Source organism: Balaenoptera borealis (genome assembly GCF_965194805.1).
Source record: "Balaenoptera borealis genome assembly, chromosome: 14".
NCBI classification, from domain to species: domain Eukaryota; kingdom Metazoa; phylum Chordata; class Mammalia; order Artiodactyla; family Balaenopteridae; genus Balaenoptera; species Balaenoptera borealis.
Genome location: NC_138875.1, coordinates 77,801,178 through 77,820,562, shown reverse-complemented (window position 1 = coordinate 77,820,562; position 19,385 = coordinate 77,801,178). Strand labels below are relative to the sequence as shown.

The following is a 19,385-nucleotide window of genomic DNA, read 5'->3' as shown; positions in this document are numbered from 1 at the left end:
CCACTTACTGGAGCACAAAGCCGGAAATTGGTCCTGATGCGGGACCCTGTAGCTTCCTACGTGCTTCTACGGCTTCCAGCCTCGGTGGGACCTCGGTGGGACCTCGGTGGAACCTCCAACATGGGGAAATTGAGGCTCGGAGAGATTAGGGTGCCCCCAAGACAGGCTGCCTGGACGAGACGGAGTCGGGCCGAACCCAGGGTTTACACGTTTTAAATCCCAGTTGGGCGCGTTCTGAGACGCCCGCCTGACCTCCCTGAACTGGGTCAGCCCAGGCGTACATCCCGCGGAGGGATTTGGCCTTTGACCCGCGGAGGGATTCGGCCTTTGACCCGCCGATGCCCTGCCGGGGAGAGGTCTGGTGTATTTCCCTGGTCTTCATCCTCCCCGGTTTGCGGGGGGCCAGTTTCCCCGCTCCTCTCCTCCCCCTCCTATCCCTCCCACCCCCCACTGAGCTTCCTACAGTTTCTTGGCCAAAGCCTCACCTCTAGCAAGGGAATTCAAATTTGCCTCTTCACTCCAAAGCCTGTGCCTGTATTCTTTCTATCAGTGGTTCTGGAACATTAGTGAGCACCACAGTCCCCTGGAGGGCTTGTTAAAACCAGATTGCCGGGGCTTCCCTGGTGGCGCAGTGGTTGAGAATCCGCCTGCCAATGCAGGGGGCACGGGTTCGAGCCCTGGTCTGGGAGGATCCCACATGCTGCGGAGCAGCTGGGCCGGCGAACCACAACTACTGAGTCTGCGCGTCTGGAGCCTGTGCTCCGCAACAAGAGAGGCCGTGACAGTGAGAGGCCCGCGCACCGCGATGAAGAGTGGCCCCCGCTTGCCGCAACTAGAGAAAGCCCTCGCACAGAAACGAAGACCCAACACAGCCATAAATAAATAAATAAATAAAATTAAAAAACAAAACAAAACAGATTGCCAGGGCCCACCCCCAGAGCTCCAGAGGTCTGGTCTGGGGTAAGGCCGGAGAACGTGCATTTCTGACAGGTTTCTAGGTGCTGCTGGCCCCGGAATACATTTTGAGAACAACTGCTGTATATGCCGCGGTGATGCTGAATTCCTCTGTTCATAACGTCTAAATACTGTGCGTCCTCCCAGACTAAAGCCCCTTAAAGGCAAGGAAGCCAGTCTTCTCTGTATATTCCCAGCACTTGCCACAAGGCTCTGCAGACAACAAGTCCCCATAAATATTTGGGCTTAATCATGATTGCTGAATATGTCGCCATTTATAGAGGTTTAGTGCATGCCTGCTGCTTTTCTGGGCGCCTTAAGAGTAGCAGTTTATTTAATACGAGCAACGACCCGGGAAGGTAAGACACGATCTCCCGTTTTACTGATGCAAAAACGGAGCCACAGAATGGGGGTGCCAGGCACTGAGATGGAGAGAAAGGAGACTCAGGGGAAGTCTTCTTCGTGGAAGGCAGGGTCTCCCAAGAATCAGCAATCTCTGTCTTCCTCTCTGCTAACCCGGGGAAACCGTCTTAAAGGGAGGGTTGGGGAAGGACAGGCTCTCCTGGCAGGTGACAGTAAAAAATAGGCAGCATCACCATCAAGGGAAGACCTGGGCCTCCAGAACCGTCACAGCCTAGAATGTGTGCCCTTCACACCCCTAACACCTGCCTGTGGTGTTTTGGCCAATCCATCCACATACCTGAGGCTGGGAGAGACCCAGTGCCCGAAACGCCGTACTTTCTGCACTGGAGTCCCCCCCATCCCACCCTCTGCCAACCTTTCCGAAGGCTCCGGAATCAGAGCTTCGGGGTCTCAGACTCCGGTGGGTTCCACAGTGTAGGGTCAAGAGAGACACCTGTCCAGCCAGTGGAGGACGGGTGAAGAGTCTAGTCATCCTAGGCACAGCCATAGCCTCACCTGGAAGAAAACTGTCACCCAGCTGACACAGGGTCAGGGAGGAGCCGAGGGCACCCCTATCTTACAGCCTCCAGGTAGTTGTGGCGCCCAAGCTCCTGTGTTCAAACTGTATTTTGTCCCCGAGTTCTACACACAGCTCAGTGTTCCTGGGCCACATCGTAAAAAGATTTACAAGATGATGTTAAACTGGCAGTAAAAACAATTAACTTTAATGGCACCTTGGGTGGATGTCTGGGTGGGACTGAGGGAGGGCCCATGCTTCCTCCTTTCCTGACCGGGAAGCCAGGTGAGAGAGAGGACCTGCTTGCTGTCAGGCAGCCCTTTGGGTTCAAAGGTTCAAGGTTAAATCAAAAAGAGGGGGCTTCCCTGGTGGCACAGTGGTTAAGAATCTGCCTGCCAATGCAGGGGACAAGGGTTCGAGCCCTGGTCCGGGAAGATCCCACATGCCGAGGAGCAACTAAGCCCGTGCGCCACAACTACTGAGCCTGCACTCTAGAGCCCGCGAGCCACAACTGCTGAGCCCGCACGCCACAACTGCTGACGTCCATGCGCCTAGAGTCCGTGCTCCGCAACAAGAGAAGCCACCGCAATGAGAAGTCCGCGCACCACCACAAAGACCCAACGCAGCCAAAAATAAATAAATAAATAAAATAAATCAATTTATTAAAAAAAAATCAAAAAGAGGACTGGACTAGGGGGCCGGAGGAGAAGAGTTCACGTCCCACTTGACAGTTCCCAGCTGAATGATCCTGCACACGCCCCTTAACCACTCTGACACTCAGTCTTCTCATCTATTAAATGGGAATCTGTCGAATGGAAATGTGTGAAAAACCTTTTCAAATGGGAATTTGTTAAAAAAGTAAATAAATAAATACAAGTCTCCTTCTCGGGGTTGGGAGGATCGCAAATGAGATTTATTTGGAAAGGCGTCCCGTATGCCTGACATTTGGATGTATGTATTAAGCCTATATGTGAGTGTGCATGCGTAATGAATGTTAGTTTCTGGAGGACCCAGGCTCCCCGGGCATAAAATGAAGGGGAAACACCAGGCTACTGCAGAGGCCACAGGCCCCTGGTGCAGAATCCCAACCTAACCAGCGTCACTTACATGTAGGTTTCCTGCTAAAATTGACTTGCTTGTCCAGCCAGTGACCTCGGAAGCGACCCCCTGCTCAGGCAGGCTGCAGCCCCAGGCTTTGAAACTGACCTGGATTTCTAGAAAGCTGGCAAGGAAATGAGAGTGGCTAGGGGGCGGGGGGGGGGGGCCTGGGGGGAGGGTTTCTGCCTCCCATGTGCCCTGCTCCAGTCCGGAAAGCTCTAATTCTGCAGGTCTCCCTGGCCTGCAGACAATTAACTGTCCATTTCAGAGAGACCTGTGTGTCTGTGTGTGGCCCTCTCCACCAACGAGGACCAGGGAGACATGCCCCAGCAGAGGGTCGGCCCAGGGAAGGAAATCGCCCATTGGCCTGTTTCTCTGCTTTGGGAAATCAGTGGGGAAATGCAAGAGGGAAGTTAGGCTCATCCTCTATCCTCCTCTCCCAGGGGCCAGCTCTACATGCTGCAGAAGAGGCTGGCCCTGCCTGAGACCTGCATCCCTCTCTAGGGCCTTCTCAGGTCCCATCCCTGGCTCTGCCCCTCTCTGGGTCAGCCCCCTAAGGTCTCATCACCAGACTCATTTGCTCTGGAACGAAACCACTGTCATCAGTCTCAAGGAAGCCATCTGACATCAGAGTGTGCACCCTGCCTTCTTCACCGCTGGGTGCCTAGTTCCATTTATTTTGCACCCCTCTCCCCCAGCAGACATATTTCCCCCTGCTTATTTCAGGCAGTGTTTAAAAAAACAAAAAAGTTAAAAAGTTGGAATGATGGGGAATTCCTTGGCGGTCCAGTGGTTAGGACTCTGTGCTTTCACTGCCGAGGGCTTGGGTTCAATCCCTGGTTGGGAAACTAAGATCCTGCAAGCCACACGGCACAGCCAAAAAAAAAAAAACGTGGAGTGATGATCCAGAGTTAAGTGGTGTGATGGTTAATTTTATGTGTCAACTTAACAGGCTAAGGGATGCCCAGAGAGCTGATAAAACATTTCTTCTGGGTGTGTCTATGAGGGTGTTTCTGGAAGAGCTTAACATTTGAATCGGGTAAAGCAGTTGGCCCTTACCAGTGTGAGTGGGCTTCCTCGAATCCACTGAGAGCCTGAATAGAACAAAAAGGTGGAGAAAGGGCAAATTTGCTCTTTGTTTGAGCTGGGACATCTATCTTCTACTGTCCTTGGGCATTGATACTCCTGATTCTCAGACGTTTGGACTTGGACTGAATTACACCACCATCGTTCCTGATCTCCATTGAATTGGGTTTGATTTCTTGCTGCCAAAAATAAAACTTATAATGGATACACCTGTTCTATCTCACAGAGTGATCTTGATTGGGGTATCCTTAGGGTGGCCTCTTCAATAAACATCCTTTGGCAGAGGTGGTGGGAGTGGGGGATGTCTTTCCTCCAGAAATGCCCTAGTTCTATTTCCCCATTGGGTATCCAGGTTTGATTTTAGGCCTGGATTCTATTCCAGCAAAAGATACAGGCTACTCTAAGTCTAGGTCATAAAAGACCATTCAACTCCTATTTGATTCTCTTGTTCTAGGTGTTCAATCTCAAGATAGTCTTACTTGGAACCCAGTCACCATGATGTGGGGAACCCCAAGCTGCAGGAAGATGCCATGTGGAGCTGTTCCAATCGACTGTCCCAGCTCAGTCCAGCCTTTGAATCATCCAACCCCAGTGCCAGACACATAAGCGAAGCAACCTTAGGTGTTTCCAGGCCCCTAGATGTTCAAATTACTCCCAGCCATTCAGGTCTTCCAAGCTGAGGCCTCAGGCATCATGCAGCAGAAACAGGCCATCCCTACTGTGCCCTTTGTGTCCAAATTCCTGACCCACAGAATTTGGAAGCATAATAAAGCAGTTGTCTTTAGGCCACTAAATTTGGGGTGGTTGGTTATGGAGCAATAGAAAACCATGTAAATGTACAATGCCCTTCACCAGTCTGAGCCTCAGTTTTCCCATCTGCAAAATGTGGATATGAACACCTTCCAAAGGTGATCCTGGGAGTGAATGTGCTCATACAAATAGCAGATGACCAGGCACGTATGCCTATTGGACTTAAGAGGTTAGAACTGTTCAGCTCAGACAGAGGCTGGGAGCATAGGTGGGGCACCCTGAGATTCTCAACACCCAGATTACCTGCTCCCTTTCACCATACCCAGAAAGAACCAAATCAGTGCTTCAGCTAGCTCTCATATCGAAAAAGAAGCCCACAAAATATACACACCCTGCCACCATCAACTTCCCTTTCCATGCCAATCAAAGAATTAATTTCCAGAAAGCAAGACTGCCAACAGCAGAAATAAATCACAACTGGGCAGGAGATGAACATTTTCCAAAGAGAAACAATTTAGCAAAAATCTCTCCCCCCTCCCACCCTCTCCAAACCAATAACAATTCGATTATTCAGCCGCCACTATAAATGATGAAGCAGCCACATGGCATCCCTGAGTGAGGAGGAGGAAAGGAGATGAAGACCAGCCAGAGGGACATACTAAGAAGCCAAGGGAGGTAACCCTCCCCAGGACTGGGGGAAGGAATAACAGCTGTCATCCTCATGGTCATTGGCATAACACTTTGTTACATGAGGCTCTTACATCCATTATTGCATTTGACCCTCTGAGAAAGCTTAAGAGGTTGACTGAGGTGATGTAATCCATCCCCGTTGAACAGATACAGGACATGGCGCTCAGAAAAGCATTCAGCTGTGATAGAAAGAGCACCCAATTTGGAGGGAGAAGAAGTTGATTTGTCCACTTATTCCACGACTGTTTTCAAAGCCTATTAGGTAGTGGGCACAAGACCAGGTTCTGGGGATACATCGATGAAGACAATAAACCAAAATGCCCATGGAGCTTAGATTTTGATATGAAGAGAACTATAATTAAAAAAAAATAATAAACAGGGAATTCCCTGGCTGTCCAGCGGTTAGGACTCAGCGCTTCCACTGCGGTGGGCAGGGGTTTGATCCCCGGTCGTCGGGGAACTAAGATCCTGCATGCCGCAGGGTGCAGCCAAAAATAAATAAATAAATAAAAATCAACACAACAAGTAAGGGCATTAAATGCTCTTAAAAGGCAAGGAGGGCTATGATAAAAGCAAGTAGAAGGGAAGAAGAATGGGGAGGAAGAGGGCTGCAGTTTTGGATGGGGTGGACCGCAAAGGCCTCCGTGAGAAGGGAGCATATGCGCAAAGGCTTGCAAGATAGGAGGGAATGAGTCTCACAACAGTTTGCTGGGGAAGGAAATAGCCAGGTCAAAGGGCAGAGGTGGGAGCATGCCTGCAGGTTCTAGGACCAGCAAGGACATCAGTGTAGCAGAAGCAAGGAGAAAGGGAGGAGTAGACAAGGAGGTCAGAGAGGTAAGAAGGGGCCCACTCAGGCCAATGTAAGGACTTTGGTGTTTACTGTAAATGAGGTGGGAGCCATGGCAGGATTTAGAGCAGAGGAGGGACCTGACCTGACAGAGGCTTTAGGAGGATCCCTCCAGCTATTGTTGGGAACAGCCTATAGCAGGCAGACTAGCTAAGAGGCTACTGTGGCAACCCGGGTGAGGATGATAGTGGCTTAGACCTCAGTGGCAAAGGCAGATGTGAGAAGAAGGGGTTGAGGACTTCCCTGGCGGTCCAGTGGTTAAGACTCCGTGCTTCCACTGCAGGGGGCACGGGTTCGATCCCTGGTGGGGGAACTAAGATCCCACATGCCACACAGCCAAAAAAAGAGAAGGAGGAGGAGGAGAAGGAGAGGAGGAGGAGAAGAAGAAGAAGTAGTTGGACTAAGAATGTATTTTTGAAGATAGGTCAATAGGACCTCTGCCTGCTATGTCCCAGCATCTAGAACAGTGTCTAGCACCTGGTAGATGTTCAATAAATAGTTGTGGAATGAATAAATTGGGCTGTTGGAAAAGGTCTCTTAAAGGAGATGAGCTCAAAAGCTGAGGTTTAAAGGATGAGTAAGACACGAATAAAGAAAAGGGACAGGGGATCTAGGAAGAGGGCGGCCCCAGTGATTCTTGCCTCCTGGTATTCACACCATGTAGAGTCTCCTCCCACATCGGATAGGGCCAACCTGAACAGCGAATAGGATATGCAGAAAGGATGGAGTGTGTCTTCCAAGGGTAGGTCATAAAAGACATTGTAGCTTCTGTGTCGCTCCCTCTTGAGTCTCTCACCCAGGAGGAAGCTGGCCTGTTGTCATAAAGACACACAAGCAGCCCATAGAGAGTCCTTGGAGGGAAACCGAGGCCTCCAGCCAACAGCCAGTACCAATTTATCATTTGTGTGAATGAGCCATCTTGCAATTGCACCCTATGGCCCCAGTCAAGCCTTCTGATGACTGCAGCTCCAGCCAACATCATAACTGCAACTTCATGAGATCTTGAGCCAGATCTATCCAGCTAAGCCATGTCCAGATTACTGACCCAGCCTTAAGTTTGGGGTAATTTATTACACAGCAGTAGCTAACTGATACAATGCCCATATCTGAGGGGAAAAAAGAGACCAGGATGGCTTTACCTTTATGTATGTGGGAAAGAGAAGCAGGAGATAAGGACCAAGGACTTAGCAAAGACCAAATTGTGGAAAGCCTTGCTGGGCACATGGAGGGGTTTAAATTGTACTTTAATTGCCCTGGGAAGTTATGGGAGAATTTTTTTGTAGGGGAATAACATGACCTAGATTTACACTCTCAAGATCCCTGTGGCTGGTATTCTGAGAATTGAGAGGAGAGAAGCACAAGGAGAAACCAGGAAACCACAGGGAAGCCAATTCCACCACTTACTAGGTGAGTCACCTTGAGCAAGTTTATCTCTACACCTCAGTCTCCTCATCTGTTAAATGGGTATCATGGTCCCTAGACTTAGTAGCAAAGATTATGAGATGATATATGACAGGAGCTTCCAGGGGTGCCTGCTTGCAATACGTGTTCTGCAAATCTCAATTCATCCCTGCCCCCTGCCCCTCCTGTAAAAACAAATTCCCTCAGGTACCCCCAAACCACAGAATTTGTGTTCGAGTCCTAGGAACTGACAGATTACAGAACAATCAACAAGCTCAGCCATCACTGCCACACTGGGTGCCTTCTGAGTGTCCGGCACCGTGCCAACCTCTCTCCCTGTGCTATCTCATCCATCCTCCCTGTCACGCTCTGAGGCCAGTAATTACTATCACGGCATTAACTTCAGAGCCTCTGTGCTCTTAGATTCCCATGATGTCACATCACAAAGCAGGTCTCAGCTGTCACTTCCGGTCCCCTAGCAAAGAGGCCACAGAGACTGTAAGGACTGGAGGAAATCCTGGTCTTGATACAGAATTCTGCCCCTTGAGTGGACACTGGAAAAAGAAGATCCTGCCTCAGTGACCTGTCTGAGCTGGAGCTCATCACCTCCTCACTCTGATGTCCCCAGCTGGACTTATCTGTCCTGCCAAAGGCAGTGAAGAAGAGTGGGGAAAAGCACAGCATCTAGAACAGTACACGTGGATCCAAAGCCCAGCTTTGCCACTTGCTAGCATGTGTGACTCGAGGGAAGTTGTGCAATCTCTCAATGCCTCATTCTCCCCATCTGTAAAATGGGGGTAATGGCTGCACCCCCCCTTTTTAGGGCGGACCTAAGGAAGAAGTTATTTGTATTTGCAAGATGCTTGGGCCTGACAGCCGCTGCTCTGCTGATAAGCTGGCCCAGCCTCCCGTTTGCCTCCCTTCCCCCAGCCCATTGTAGGTAGTCAGTAAAGGGTTTACCCCAGCCCGGCAGGACCTGGGCCTCCATCCCGGTCCTGCCATTTCCTAGGTGGGTGGCCTTGGGCAAGTTCAATCTCTAAGCCTCTGTTTCTTGATCCATCAGAAGGCATGGGAATACCCACCCCCCAAAGCTCTGTGAAAGTTAGAAACCGAATATATCAAGAGCTCATCACAGTGCACAGCACATGGAAAGTATCCGATGATATATGAATTCCATCATTTTTTATTTTGTGCTTCTCCAACTTGGTGAAAGAGTATCCACTTTAGGGCCTCTCTGTTGTTTTCTCTGATACACATTGTCTGTCTTCCGTGATGGAAGAAAAAGAGGAGGAGTAGGAGATAAAGGAGAGGAAAAAGAACGACCAATCCCTGTGTGCCTAACAGGCGTCTGGCATTGTTCTAAGTGCTATACATGGACATTCTATTCGATTCTCATTATAATCCCCCATTTTACAGATGATAAGACTGAGACCCAGAGAGGTCACAGGACATCCTCAAAGTCACACAGCTGGGAAATAATAAAATCAGCAGATTAAGCGAATAAACACTACCTTTAAAATAAGACTCCCATTAAAGGGGGACTGGAGAGTGGCTGGAAGACACACACGCTCCAAATTCCTCTCCAAGTGCGACAGCGACACACTTGAGCCTATCTGGGTGCTGACAGGTGGAGAGAGTGTTTTGTGCAGGGCTTGGTGAGCACGCAGCGGTTCCAGGAAATTCCCAGCGCATCTACTAAAAGGCACCCAAGAGTCCCCTTTCTTTGAGGAAAACAGTCTCAAGGTCACTGGATGTGTTTGTCCCAATCGGAGGGTCGAAGAGGACAGGGGTGGGGTCAAGTCTGTGCTGCTTATTCTCTACCCCCTGCCCCTCCACACACACAGATCCACACTCCATCTCGTCTGCTCTGCCCGGAACCCAGGGAGTGACCCCTGCAGATACATCACCAGCTCCTTGCCCTCTCACTTTTGGTTACGCTCAGGTTCTGGGCAGCACAGGCAGCAGCTAGGAGGGAGAGTGGATTAAGAGGTCCTATCGGGGTGTCTATTCCCTGCCCCTCCCTGAAAGTGACCCGCTGTGACTGGGGCTCACGCTGGAAAGCCCAGCTCCACGTTCCAGCCCTCGCTGGCTCCATACCCCTCCGCCTGGTCCCTGCAACCCTAAGGGGGGTGACGGCTCCCACTGTTGCTGGCCCCAGAGAACTTTAACATCCTTTGTTGGTCTCCTTAACCCTGCTCACCACCACCACCACCCCCTGCCATAAATAACCCTTGTATTGAACTCCTCCTGGTTGAATTGTCTGGAATGAAATCTGTTTCCTACGAGGACCTTGCCTAATCTAAAGTCAGGGGTGGAACTAATCAGAAGGGAGATCCTGGTTTCTAATTGTCTCTCCAAAACCTATCGCAGGTGAAGGTAAAGTAGAAGAAGTCAAAAGATCGTTCATGGCCTCAGACACCGCCTCTCTCCAGCTCTCTTCAGACAAGCTCAGGCCAGTGTAAAGAACGGACTAAATCTGGTTGCTGTATCCAGAAGGACCTTAGATCAAATCTTGCCTCTGTCACAGCCTGGCTATGAGGCCTTGGACGTGCCACTTAACTTCCCTGAGCCTCAATTTGCTCATCTGTACAATGGGAATAATGTCCACCTCATAGGATTGTTGAATGGACGGGATAGCAGATGGAAAGCAAATCACATAGTACCTAGTACCATCATAGGTGCTCAGTAAAATTCCTGGTCTCCTTCTCACCTCCTTTCTCTAACTTCCCTCTTCCTTTACCTAAATTCCTCTCCTTGACCCAATCAGTAAGGAGGCAAGGAAAAAAAAAAAACCATCATCACATCAACACCTTAGGATTGCGTCATGGCTCATGAAGAACTTCCAGGGCTGCTGTTTCATTCCTTTAGGCAAGTTGAAACTCTTAAGAGGTGAAAGGACGCAGCTTACGAGTGTCTCCAGCCCATTGGCTCAAAAGCATGCTCGAAGACATCAGCATTTAGATCAAAAAGCCAGAAAAATCAGGATTTCTAGAACCCAGAAAAACCTCAGTCACCCACTCTGATCAGTTACTCATTGCTCTGAAATAAACCACCCCCAATGTAAAGGCTTCAAAGGATCACGGCATATTATTTCTGGTGGGTGGGCTGGGGGTGAAGAGTCTGATACCTCCTCCATACCTCTGGAGCTTGGCAGCAACAGCCAAAGGCTGAGACCTGTCTCCACACGTGTTCTCAAAAGTCAGGAGTCCAGCTGTAACTTCTTTCCCTGGCACCTGGACCACAACACGGTGAGAACAGAACTCGTTGAAGGCCCACCCTCAGATGCATGTGGCATCATGTTTACCACATCCTATTGGTCAAAGCAAGTCACAGGATCAGCCCAGGTCCAAGGGGAGTGGGAGGAGCGGCAAAAACAGTGCAAAGGACTGTGGGAGGAATTTTTGCGAACGTCCTTGAAATCCACCAATCCATCTTCCGGTCCTCCAACAAGGCTGGCATCCCAGCTTTGCTATCCCTCACTGGTAGCTTCAGTTCACTGGAAAGTCTCATCTCAGATTTATGCACCTCTGAAGGCCGTGAAGAATTCATCACTATGACTCATATGGGCAACGTGGCAGTTCAGCCTACAGTCTAAGCTCAGTCCACCCTCATCATGACACGACAAACTCGGTGCTTCTCCGTAACTCAGGTTAAACTTCCAGACAAACAGGCTTTTGAGTCAGGAACTATATAGCTCTCTCCATTTGTAGATGAGGAAACTACAACCCGGAGAGGTTGAGTGACTTCCCTCAGATGACACAGAGAAAAAGAGAGATTGAACCCAGGCCAGCTCCAGGGTCTAATCTCTTTCTCTCCTCCCTTTAAGCCCTTGAGAGTCAGGAAATCACAGTTCTAACTCTGCTTCTCCCATGGGAAGGGAGCCTCGCTTTCCCCCATCTGCTGGTGAAGTTGGTCCTCACCTCCCCACACCTTTCTCCCAGGTGTGCTGTGAGCACAAATGAGTTAACGTGTCTAAGAGCCTACAGAACCTCGCATGAGATATAATTACAGTGAATTACCATCCACGGTCTTCTGGGAAGGATTTTGTCACGGAGTAGGTAAATAAATTATACCCTGTGGTTCACCCTTCCCACGGGCTGATTAACTCTTCCAGAGAACGTTCCCCAGTGGTTGAGGTGATGGAGCCCCTTGCCAGCCCAACCTCCCACAACTTGGGGCTCCCTTCTGTCTCCAAAGACACCCTGGGTGGCTCTCAGCCTAGAAACACATCTCCTCTCCGATCTGATTCTTCTCAGGGTGAATCCAAACCCCGTGTTGGAAGCCCACGTGGGTCCCTCCAGCTCCAGCCCCAGGTGAGCAGGGTTCTAAGAGTTAACTAACCATCCTCTGCAGAATTCCTGGGTAAATACAATCCAGGCTGCCAGATTTATTGCCTTTTAATGTCTCCCGTGTGGTTCCATTAGCCCTTCCTTCTGATACCTCTATCTTTTCCATCTGACTTCTCTCCACCCATACTCCATAACCCCGGGTTATGGATTTTCCCATTAACTCCTGCACTGAGGTCTGGGCATAAAAAAAATCAATGGGCTCCCCCACTTACCCACACCCCTCCCCCCCACACCCCGGCATCCAAATATTTACTTAGATCCTCCTTATCTTTTCCCGAGCATCTCACTGCTTCTCTCATTTTCTCCCACAAGCTGCCAATCTCTCCTCTCCCACTTCTGAGAACTTCTCAGGAGAGCCATGACCGCTCGTTAAATTGACCTCTAACTAGGCTGAGTCATCAGCCCCTGCCCTGAACCCCTTCTTTTTGTTTGTTTCAGTTTAGCCAATGCATGCCCTGAGCTACCGTCCCTAACCTAGCTCGCACCGGTTCCACGGCCGGCCACTGACCTCCGTTATGTAAAACCTTCCGTGATTTGCCTTCGCTGGAGAACACCGCCCTAACTGCTAAGCCCAGAGTTCCACAGGCTGCTGCAGGATTGTCTAATGGCACTAACCTGTCACTTCCTCCCCTTGTGACCTTGGGTAAGTTACTCGACCTCTCTGTGCTTTAGTTTCCTGATCTGTAAAACAGGTGGATGACAGTACCAACTTCCTTGATGGTGGAGGTGGGTGAGGCTAGGATTAGACTTGTGCTATGCGTCCAGTGTTTGATGCAGCACAGGGTAAGTCCTCGACTTATCTTAAGGCTCAATAAATATTAATCCTCATTATTTGCCAACCAGCCAGGCACTCACGCCCTCACCCTTCCTGGTTCGTACCATCAAACAATTTGCCGTCCTCTAAACATTTTCATGCCCCTATCCACCTTTCTGTGTGCTATTCCCTCTGTCTTGAATATATCGCTTCCCCTTCAATCTGACCTGGAGAATTCATCTCACCTATATGGTCCAGTTCAAAAGTGTCCTCCAAGTAAAGCATTCCTCAATGACCCCAGAGTTCATCATTCCCTCCTTCAAATCTCCACAGCTTTTCATGTTCTGACACTAGAATCTTCAAGACTCAGCCCAAGGATCACTCACTCTAGAAGTCTTCCCTGGCACTGTGTAGCAGACTCCAAGGGCCTGGCATGTACTTGAATGAATGAATGGTGAATGCAACCAACTCAATCTTATTTTCAGTCACCTTTGTTAATGTGCTGTTATGTACATATTTTTCTTTATTTGTTTCATGTCTTTATTCTTTCCTTCTGTACTGGCCTTTTAGACCATTAAGCTGTTTGTCTTAGACTTAAAATATTTTTAACCTGGAGAAATTGTGTTCAACCCCTTCGTTCATTGATTCATTCAACAAAATGTACTGAGTGTCTACTACATGCCTGGAAAGGCTCTGTGCTAGGAACTGGGGATACAGTGTGAATCAAACAAAAGGGTTCCTGAGCTCACAGAGCCTTAGGGAGGAAGACAGATAACGACTGAATCATCCCATAAAGGTACAACTCTGATAAAGTGCCATGAAGGGTATAGAATAGTCGGTTTATACCTAACCTGCAGGGTCAGAAAAGGCTTCTCAAGAGAAGTGAGCTTTGAGCTGAGATCTGAAGGATGAGTAGGAGTTACTCAGGTGATGAGGGGAACACCCAGGGCCTGTGGAAGAGGAAGTGTGGCAAGAAGAAGTGGTGAAAATCAGAGTATCTTGTATCAGTCAGCTACTGCTGTGAAACAAGCAACCACAAAAACCTCAGTGGCATCACCAAGAAGCATTGGTTTCTCGTGTGTTTTCAGATTGGCTGATCTTGGCTGGACTCAGCTAGGCTTCTCAACTTCAAGCTGCCAGTTTGACAGGGCTTAGCTCCCAAACATAGGTTGTGGTCCAGTTGGCTCCATTCATGTGTGTTCACTCTGGGTGGGAGCCAGGCTGAAGGGGCAACAGCTATTCAGGGAAAGCTCTTCAATCAGTGGTAACTGACACACAAGAGGACAAGTGGAAACATGCAATGCCTCTTAAGCCCTGGGGTCAGAATTACCCGCTGTCATTTCTGCCCACTTCTTTTTTTTATTATTAATTTTTATTGGAGTATAGTTGCTTTACAATGTTGTGTTAGTTTCTATTGTACAGTGAAGTGAATCAGCTCTACATATACATATATCCCCTCTCTTTTGGATTTCCTTCCCATTTAGGTCACCACAGAACATTGAGTTCCCTGTGCTATACAGTCGGTTCTCATTAGTTATCTGTTTTATACATAGTAGTGTATGTATGTCAATCCCAATCTCCCAGTTCATCGCACCCTCCCCCCACACCTTGGTATCCATATGTTTGTTCTCTACGTCTATGTCTCTATTTCTGCTTTGCAAATAAGTTCATCTGTACCATTCTTCTAGATTCCACATATAAGCAATATTATACAATATTCGTTTTTCTTTTTCTGACCTACTTCAGTCTGTATGACAGTCTCTAGGTCCATCCATGTCTCTGAAAATGGCACAATTTCATTCCTTTTTATCATTTCTACCCGCTTTTGATTGGCTGAGGCAGGTCACATGACCAAGCCCAAGGACCAAGTTCAGGGAAGTTACCTTAATCTTAGATGAGTGAAACCACCAAGACACAAGGCAAAGAGCATGGATACAGGGGTGTGAAGGTTTGGGGTTCAATAATTCAATCTACCACAAGGCAAGAACAGAAAATAATGACTGAGAACTTGAGACAAATTGAGGTGGAGAAGACCTCGTGGGTCTATTGAAAATTTTTGGTCTCTCTCGTAAGAACAATGGAAAGCTATTGGAAATATATGTAGCATGACAGTGATTTGGACTCTGAAGTCATCCTCTGGCTGCTGTAAGGAAGCAGATTGGACAAGGACACGAAATGATAAAAATTCCACATGTCTGATAGCTTTCAATCCTGCGTGTGTTTGAATGTGTGTGAGTGTGGGTTTATGCCGCTACATTTACACACCCAGTTCTTTCTCGGAGAGGTGATGCCCTAGGATTTATCACTGCACACATCTGAAGAGCAGCTTATCTGTACATTGACTGGTACAGCAACTCTACTGCTCCATCTCTCAAGCTCCCTGAGATTCACACTTTTACGGCAGGGAGAGCAGGAAGATTTCCACATGTTTTACAAGTGTCCATTTATTTCACTCCCGAGAGGTGTCTCCCTTATTGTTGTAATCGCCATCATAACAATACCAGTTTCCAAACATTCTGTACTTTAAGTTTGCAGAGGATTTTATCCACGGGCCCCAGGAGATAGGACAGGAAGCTTCAGCCCCGTTTGATAGATGCTGAGGGTTGAAGAGGTTGTCTGGCCGACTTGTTCACAATATCAAGAATAGATGAATCTGAAGCCAGTTATCTGCACTCAAAACCCATAGCTAGCTTTTCAGCCAGTTCCCCTGTCTGACCTGGTCATGATATTCTGATCAGTAAGTCCAGCCAATGCTGTTTTTCTAAGACTGTTTGACCAGATGGGGCAGCAACTACCCTAAGAGGTAGGTTCAGAAACGGGGCTATACCCAAGTCCCGGGGTTCCTCCAAACACCTACAAACATTCCTGAAAGCCCCTGGCTTCCCTCAGTCAAGAGAAACATCCATCTGAAGGGTAATCAGCCAGAAAAACCTGTTTGCCAGCAAAATTTCACCATTTTCACAAAGACACAGAAAGAGAGGGGCTGTGTGATTTGAACAGCCATCAGCCTGAGTGGCAAGGAATACAGTCTGACTTTCTTGCATCACTACGGAACCACACTTCAGACTCAATGGCTTAAGTCTGCACTCGGCCACCGTGGGGAGGAAACATGGTGGGGAGAAAGGATCACACATTGTCGAACACAGAAAACAAGCGTGCACAGCAGGACTGCAAGTTTGCAAGTCTGGGGTGAAACCTCAAGCTGTTTCCCTCTTGTCAGCCTCTTTGAATGTGAGGGCAAGATTTACTGCTAGCATTGGAAGATGGCTTTTTACAGCCATCGCAAATGGATTGGAGACGGCAGAGTAGTAGACTGCCCTGACCACGGAGGGACCGTAGAAGGCTCTTTTAAAGAACTATCCAACATCACGGACACAATAAAGTGGCGTTCCTTGCCAGCGAAGAGCACGGAGGATTCGGCTGGAACCTTTGGGGGCCAACACCCTTACACACATAGCCAAATTGCTGAGGGTTTCAAGATGTAAATGTTTTCAGTACACTTGCTCAGCCTGGCAGTTTCTGTCTATTTAGCAAGATCTGTCTGCAGTGTAGGCAAAAGTCTTGAGGTCCAGTTGATGGGGGACTGCATTTATTATTGATAAAGGTGAAGGAAAAATGGCTTGTGTCTGGGTAGCACCTGGCCCAACGGATTTACTGTTTACATAGCAGATATTTGTAATTTACCCCGAGCTGCCACATGCTACTATTTCCCTGTGGATTGCCCATTTTTGTCTAGCTTAGTCTCTCTTTTTTGATAGGCTGGTTCCTTACATGTTGAATGAAATATAAATTATTAAAAGACATTCCATGTATATTAATTTATTTAAAAAGGAATCCTGAAAAAATATATTCTGGCATGAATAATATATTTCACAAAACAAAAGAAAGTGATGCATCAGTCAAAACTATACATGCACTTATATATATATATATATATATATATATATACACACACACGTATATTAATATAACTAGGATACATGTTGTTACCATGGTGACTTATGAGGAGAGGAAGTAGGAGAGAGTTATAGGAGAGAGAATTACTTTTCACCCTACCATTTTGTACTTCTTACATTTGATACCCTGTACATATACACACAACCTACTCAAAAGGAAACAATACTTTTATTTATTGTAACGATATGTATGGGGGAACAAAAGGAAAGTGATTATTATTAGAGTTGTTATTAAGTTTTTCTCTAGATTTCAGATTTATCCCATGAACATATTTTTTTTTTAATGTGCTTCTTTGCTTCTTTATTAATGGGTAATACATCCATAAATGACACACTTCCAAATAGTTTACAGTTGAAAGTAGATTCACCTCCAGTTCTGGTTTCCAAGTTCAATTCCCCGTAGGAAACCAGTGTCTCTAGAGAAATATTTATGTGAAAATAATAGTGAGGGTTTTATTTGGAACATGGGTCCGGTGTCAGCTTGGGAAATATGGTGATGAGAATATATATGAAAAGGGGTATACGTGTGTGAGGAGGTGAGGGTGAGATTTGTAAATGCTTAAAGGTAGCTCAGGCCTGAGGATCTGTACCCCTGGGGCAGCCCCACCATCACCACTGATGCACCTTCAGGCTCAGCTCTGCTGGGGACCAAGCCCCATTGCTCTGGAACCCAGGACAAAGGCAAGCTGAGCTGGTCCCCAGCGTATGGAGGGCGGCTGGGCGTGAGAGGGTTTGCCTGGGAGGGAACCCAAGACTGAACAGCCTCCAGTGTCTTCCTTCTGGTTTCTTTTTTTTCCTTCCCCCTCTATAAACAAGTGATTAATGCCTTGCAAAAAGGCACAGACACACCTTCCCCTCCGCAAGGGAGCCCCTGCCAGATTCCCTAGCCTTAATTCTGCTGTGAACACTCATGGGGGGGAGGGGTGAAGAATAAATCCCCTCCTTCAGGAAGCAGACCTGAGGGCAATGTGGTTTGTTTAAAATCTCCCGTCGGCTCTGATGGAGTGAGTACTTTAAAATGAAAAGTGAAAAAAAACAAAAACAAAAACAATTCGCCTTTCCCTGAAGCAGCTTCCGGTTTGTAAACCTCTCTGCAGAGGACCCTCCCAAATGGACCCAGCTGTGGCAGAATCTTCCTTTCCTTCTCCCAGCACCGGTGAACAGTTGGGAGGTGGCGGGGGGCAGGGTGGGGAGAGAGAGGGGGTCCAATGGATCAACATTTTCAGAGAGTTTCACAGGCTCCTTTTTCATTTGGTTCGCAAGAGGCATCCTGACTGAATTAAGAAATAAATTCCTTACACCTGAAACTAACACAATATTGTAAATCAACTATAATCCCATAAAAATTTTTTTAAAAGAAAGAGAAGAAAGAAATTCCTGATGATGTTGTGGACACCCCTGGATTAGAAACGGGCTGACCACCGAGTACAGGAAGAAATTCCCGGCACATTTGTTTGTAAAGGTTATCGCTTTTAATTTCCAGTTGAGTGCAGTTCAATTATATATCATACGTCAAATTCAACAGAAGAGATATATCATTTAGAAGCGTGAAAATTTAGATAGTGGACAGTATCTACTCAGACCTTAGCGTTTAGTGATGCGGTGTCCTCTTGAGAAATTTGGGAGTATTTCACATAATAAATGAAGACGAAATGAAAGAAATGAAATATCACTGTTGTGCAAACCCCTAATGAAATAATGGATCCATCCTAAAAACAGTCACCAGCAGCTTCTCATAAACCAAGAAGAAAGACAAGTGATATTGCAAGTTTTTTGATGGAAGTACACACCACCAGGAATTCCCTGGCGGTCCAGTGGTTAGGACTCCACGCTTCCACTGCAGGGGGCACGGGTGCAATCCCTGGTCAGGGAGATCCCACAAGCCGCACAGCGCGGCCAAAAATAAATAAATAAATAAAAAGTAAAAGTTAAAAAAAAAAAAAGAAGTACATACCGTCATCCATGAAGCCGATTTGCCAAAAGAATCAACTCTGAAGCTCATCAAACATCTCTGTCTAACCACTAGTCTATAGGAAATACAAGGGACAGAGAAACACAATAAATGATACTACAGGGTTGCAAATGGCAACAGCCAGAATGATTCCATTATTTCTATTTATAATTTTTTCAGGGAAAAAAAAATGGGAAGTGGATGTAAGAGATACATAATCAAAAACAATGTAGACACATTGCCTGTAACCTAACTGGAACAAACCAACTGTGATAAAATAAGAAGAATGAGACGACTGGGAACTACTGAGTACTAACTGGGTATTTCATAAGATTACCCAGTCATTGCTTTTGGGGTGTGTGTGTGATAACAGTCTTGTAGTTGTTTTTTAAAATTTTTATTCTTATTTTTTGGAGACACACACCGAAGTATTTACAAATGAAATGATATGGTGTCTGCATTTGCATTAAAACAATCCAGTGAGGGTACGTAAATGAAACAAGATGGGCCATGAGTTGATAATTATTGAAGTGGTGGTGGGTATATGGGAATTCCTTCTACCAGTTGCTGTACTCTTTTATGTTGCAAATGTTTCAGTAAAAAAAAGTTTGGAGGGAATTCCCTGGTGGT

At 47.3% G+C, this 19,385-nt stretch overlaps 2 long non-coding RNA genes across 2 annotated transcripts in view; one reads left to right on the top strand and one right to left on the bottom strand.

The window, feature by feature from the left end:
- Nucleotides 1-19,385, bottom strand: part of LOC309611381 — a 168,379-nt gene that overhangs the window by 123,441 nt on the left and 25,553 nt on the right. The window lies entirely within an intron of this gene.
- LOC309611387 overlaps nucleotides 1,938-19,385 on the top strand; it is a 34,218-nt gene continuing 16,770 nt past the window's right edge. Inside the window, exon 1 of the long non-coding RNA XR_014234498.1 lies at nucleotides 1,938-12,737. This is a non-coding gene — a long non-coding RNA (uncharacterized lncRNA). The remainder of the gene's footprint in view (nucleotides 12,738-19,385) is intronic.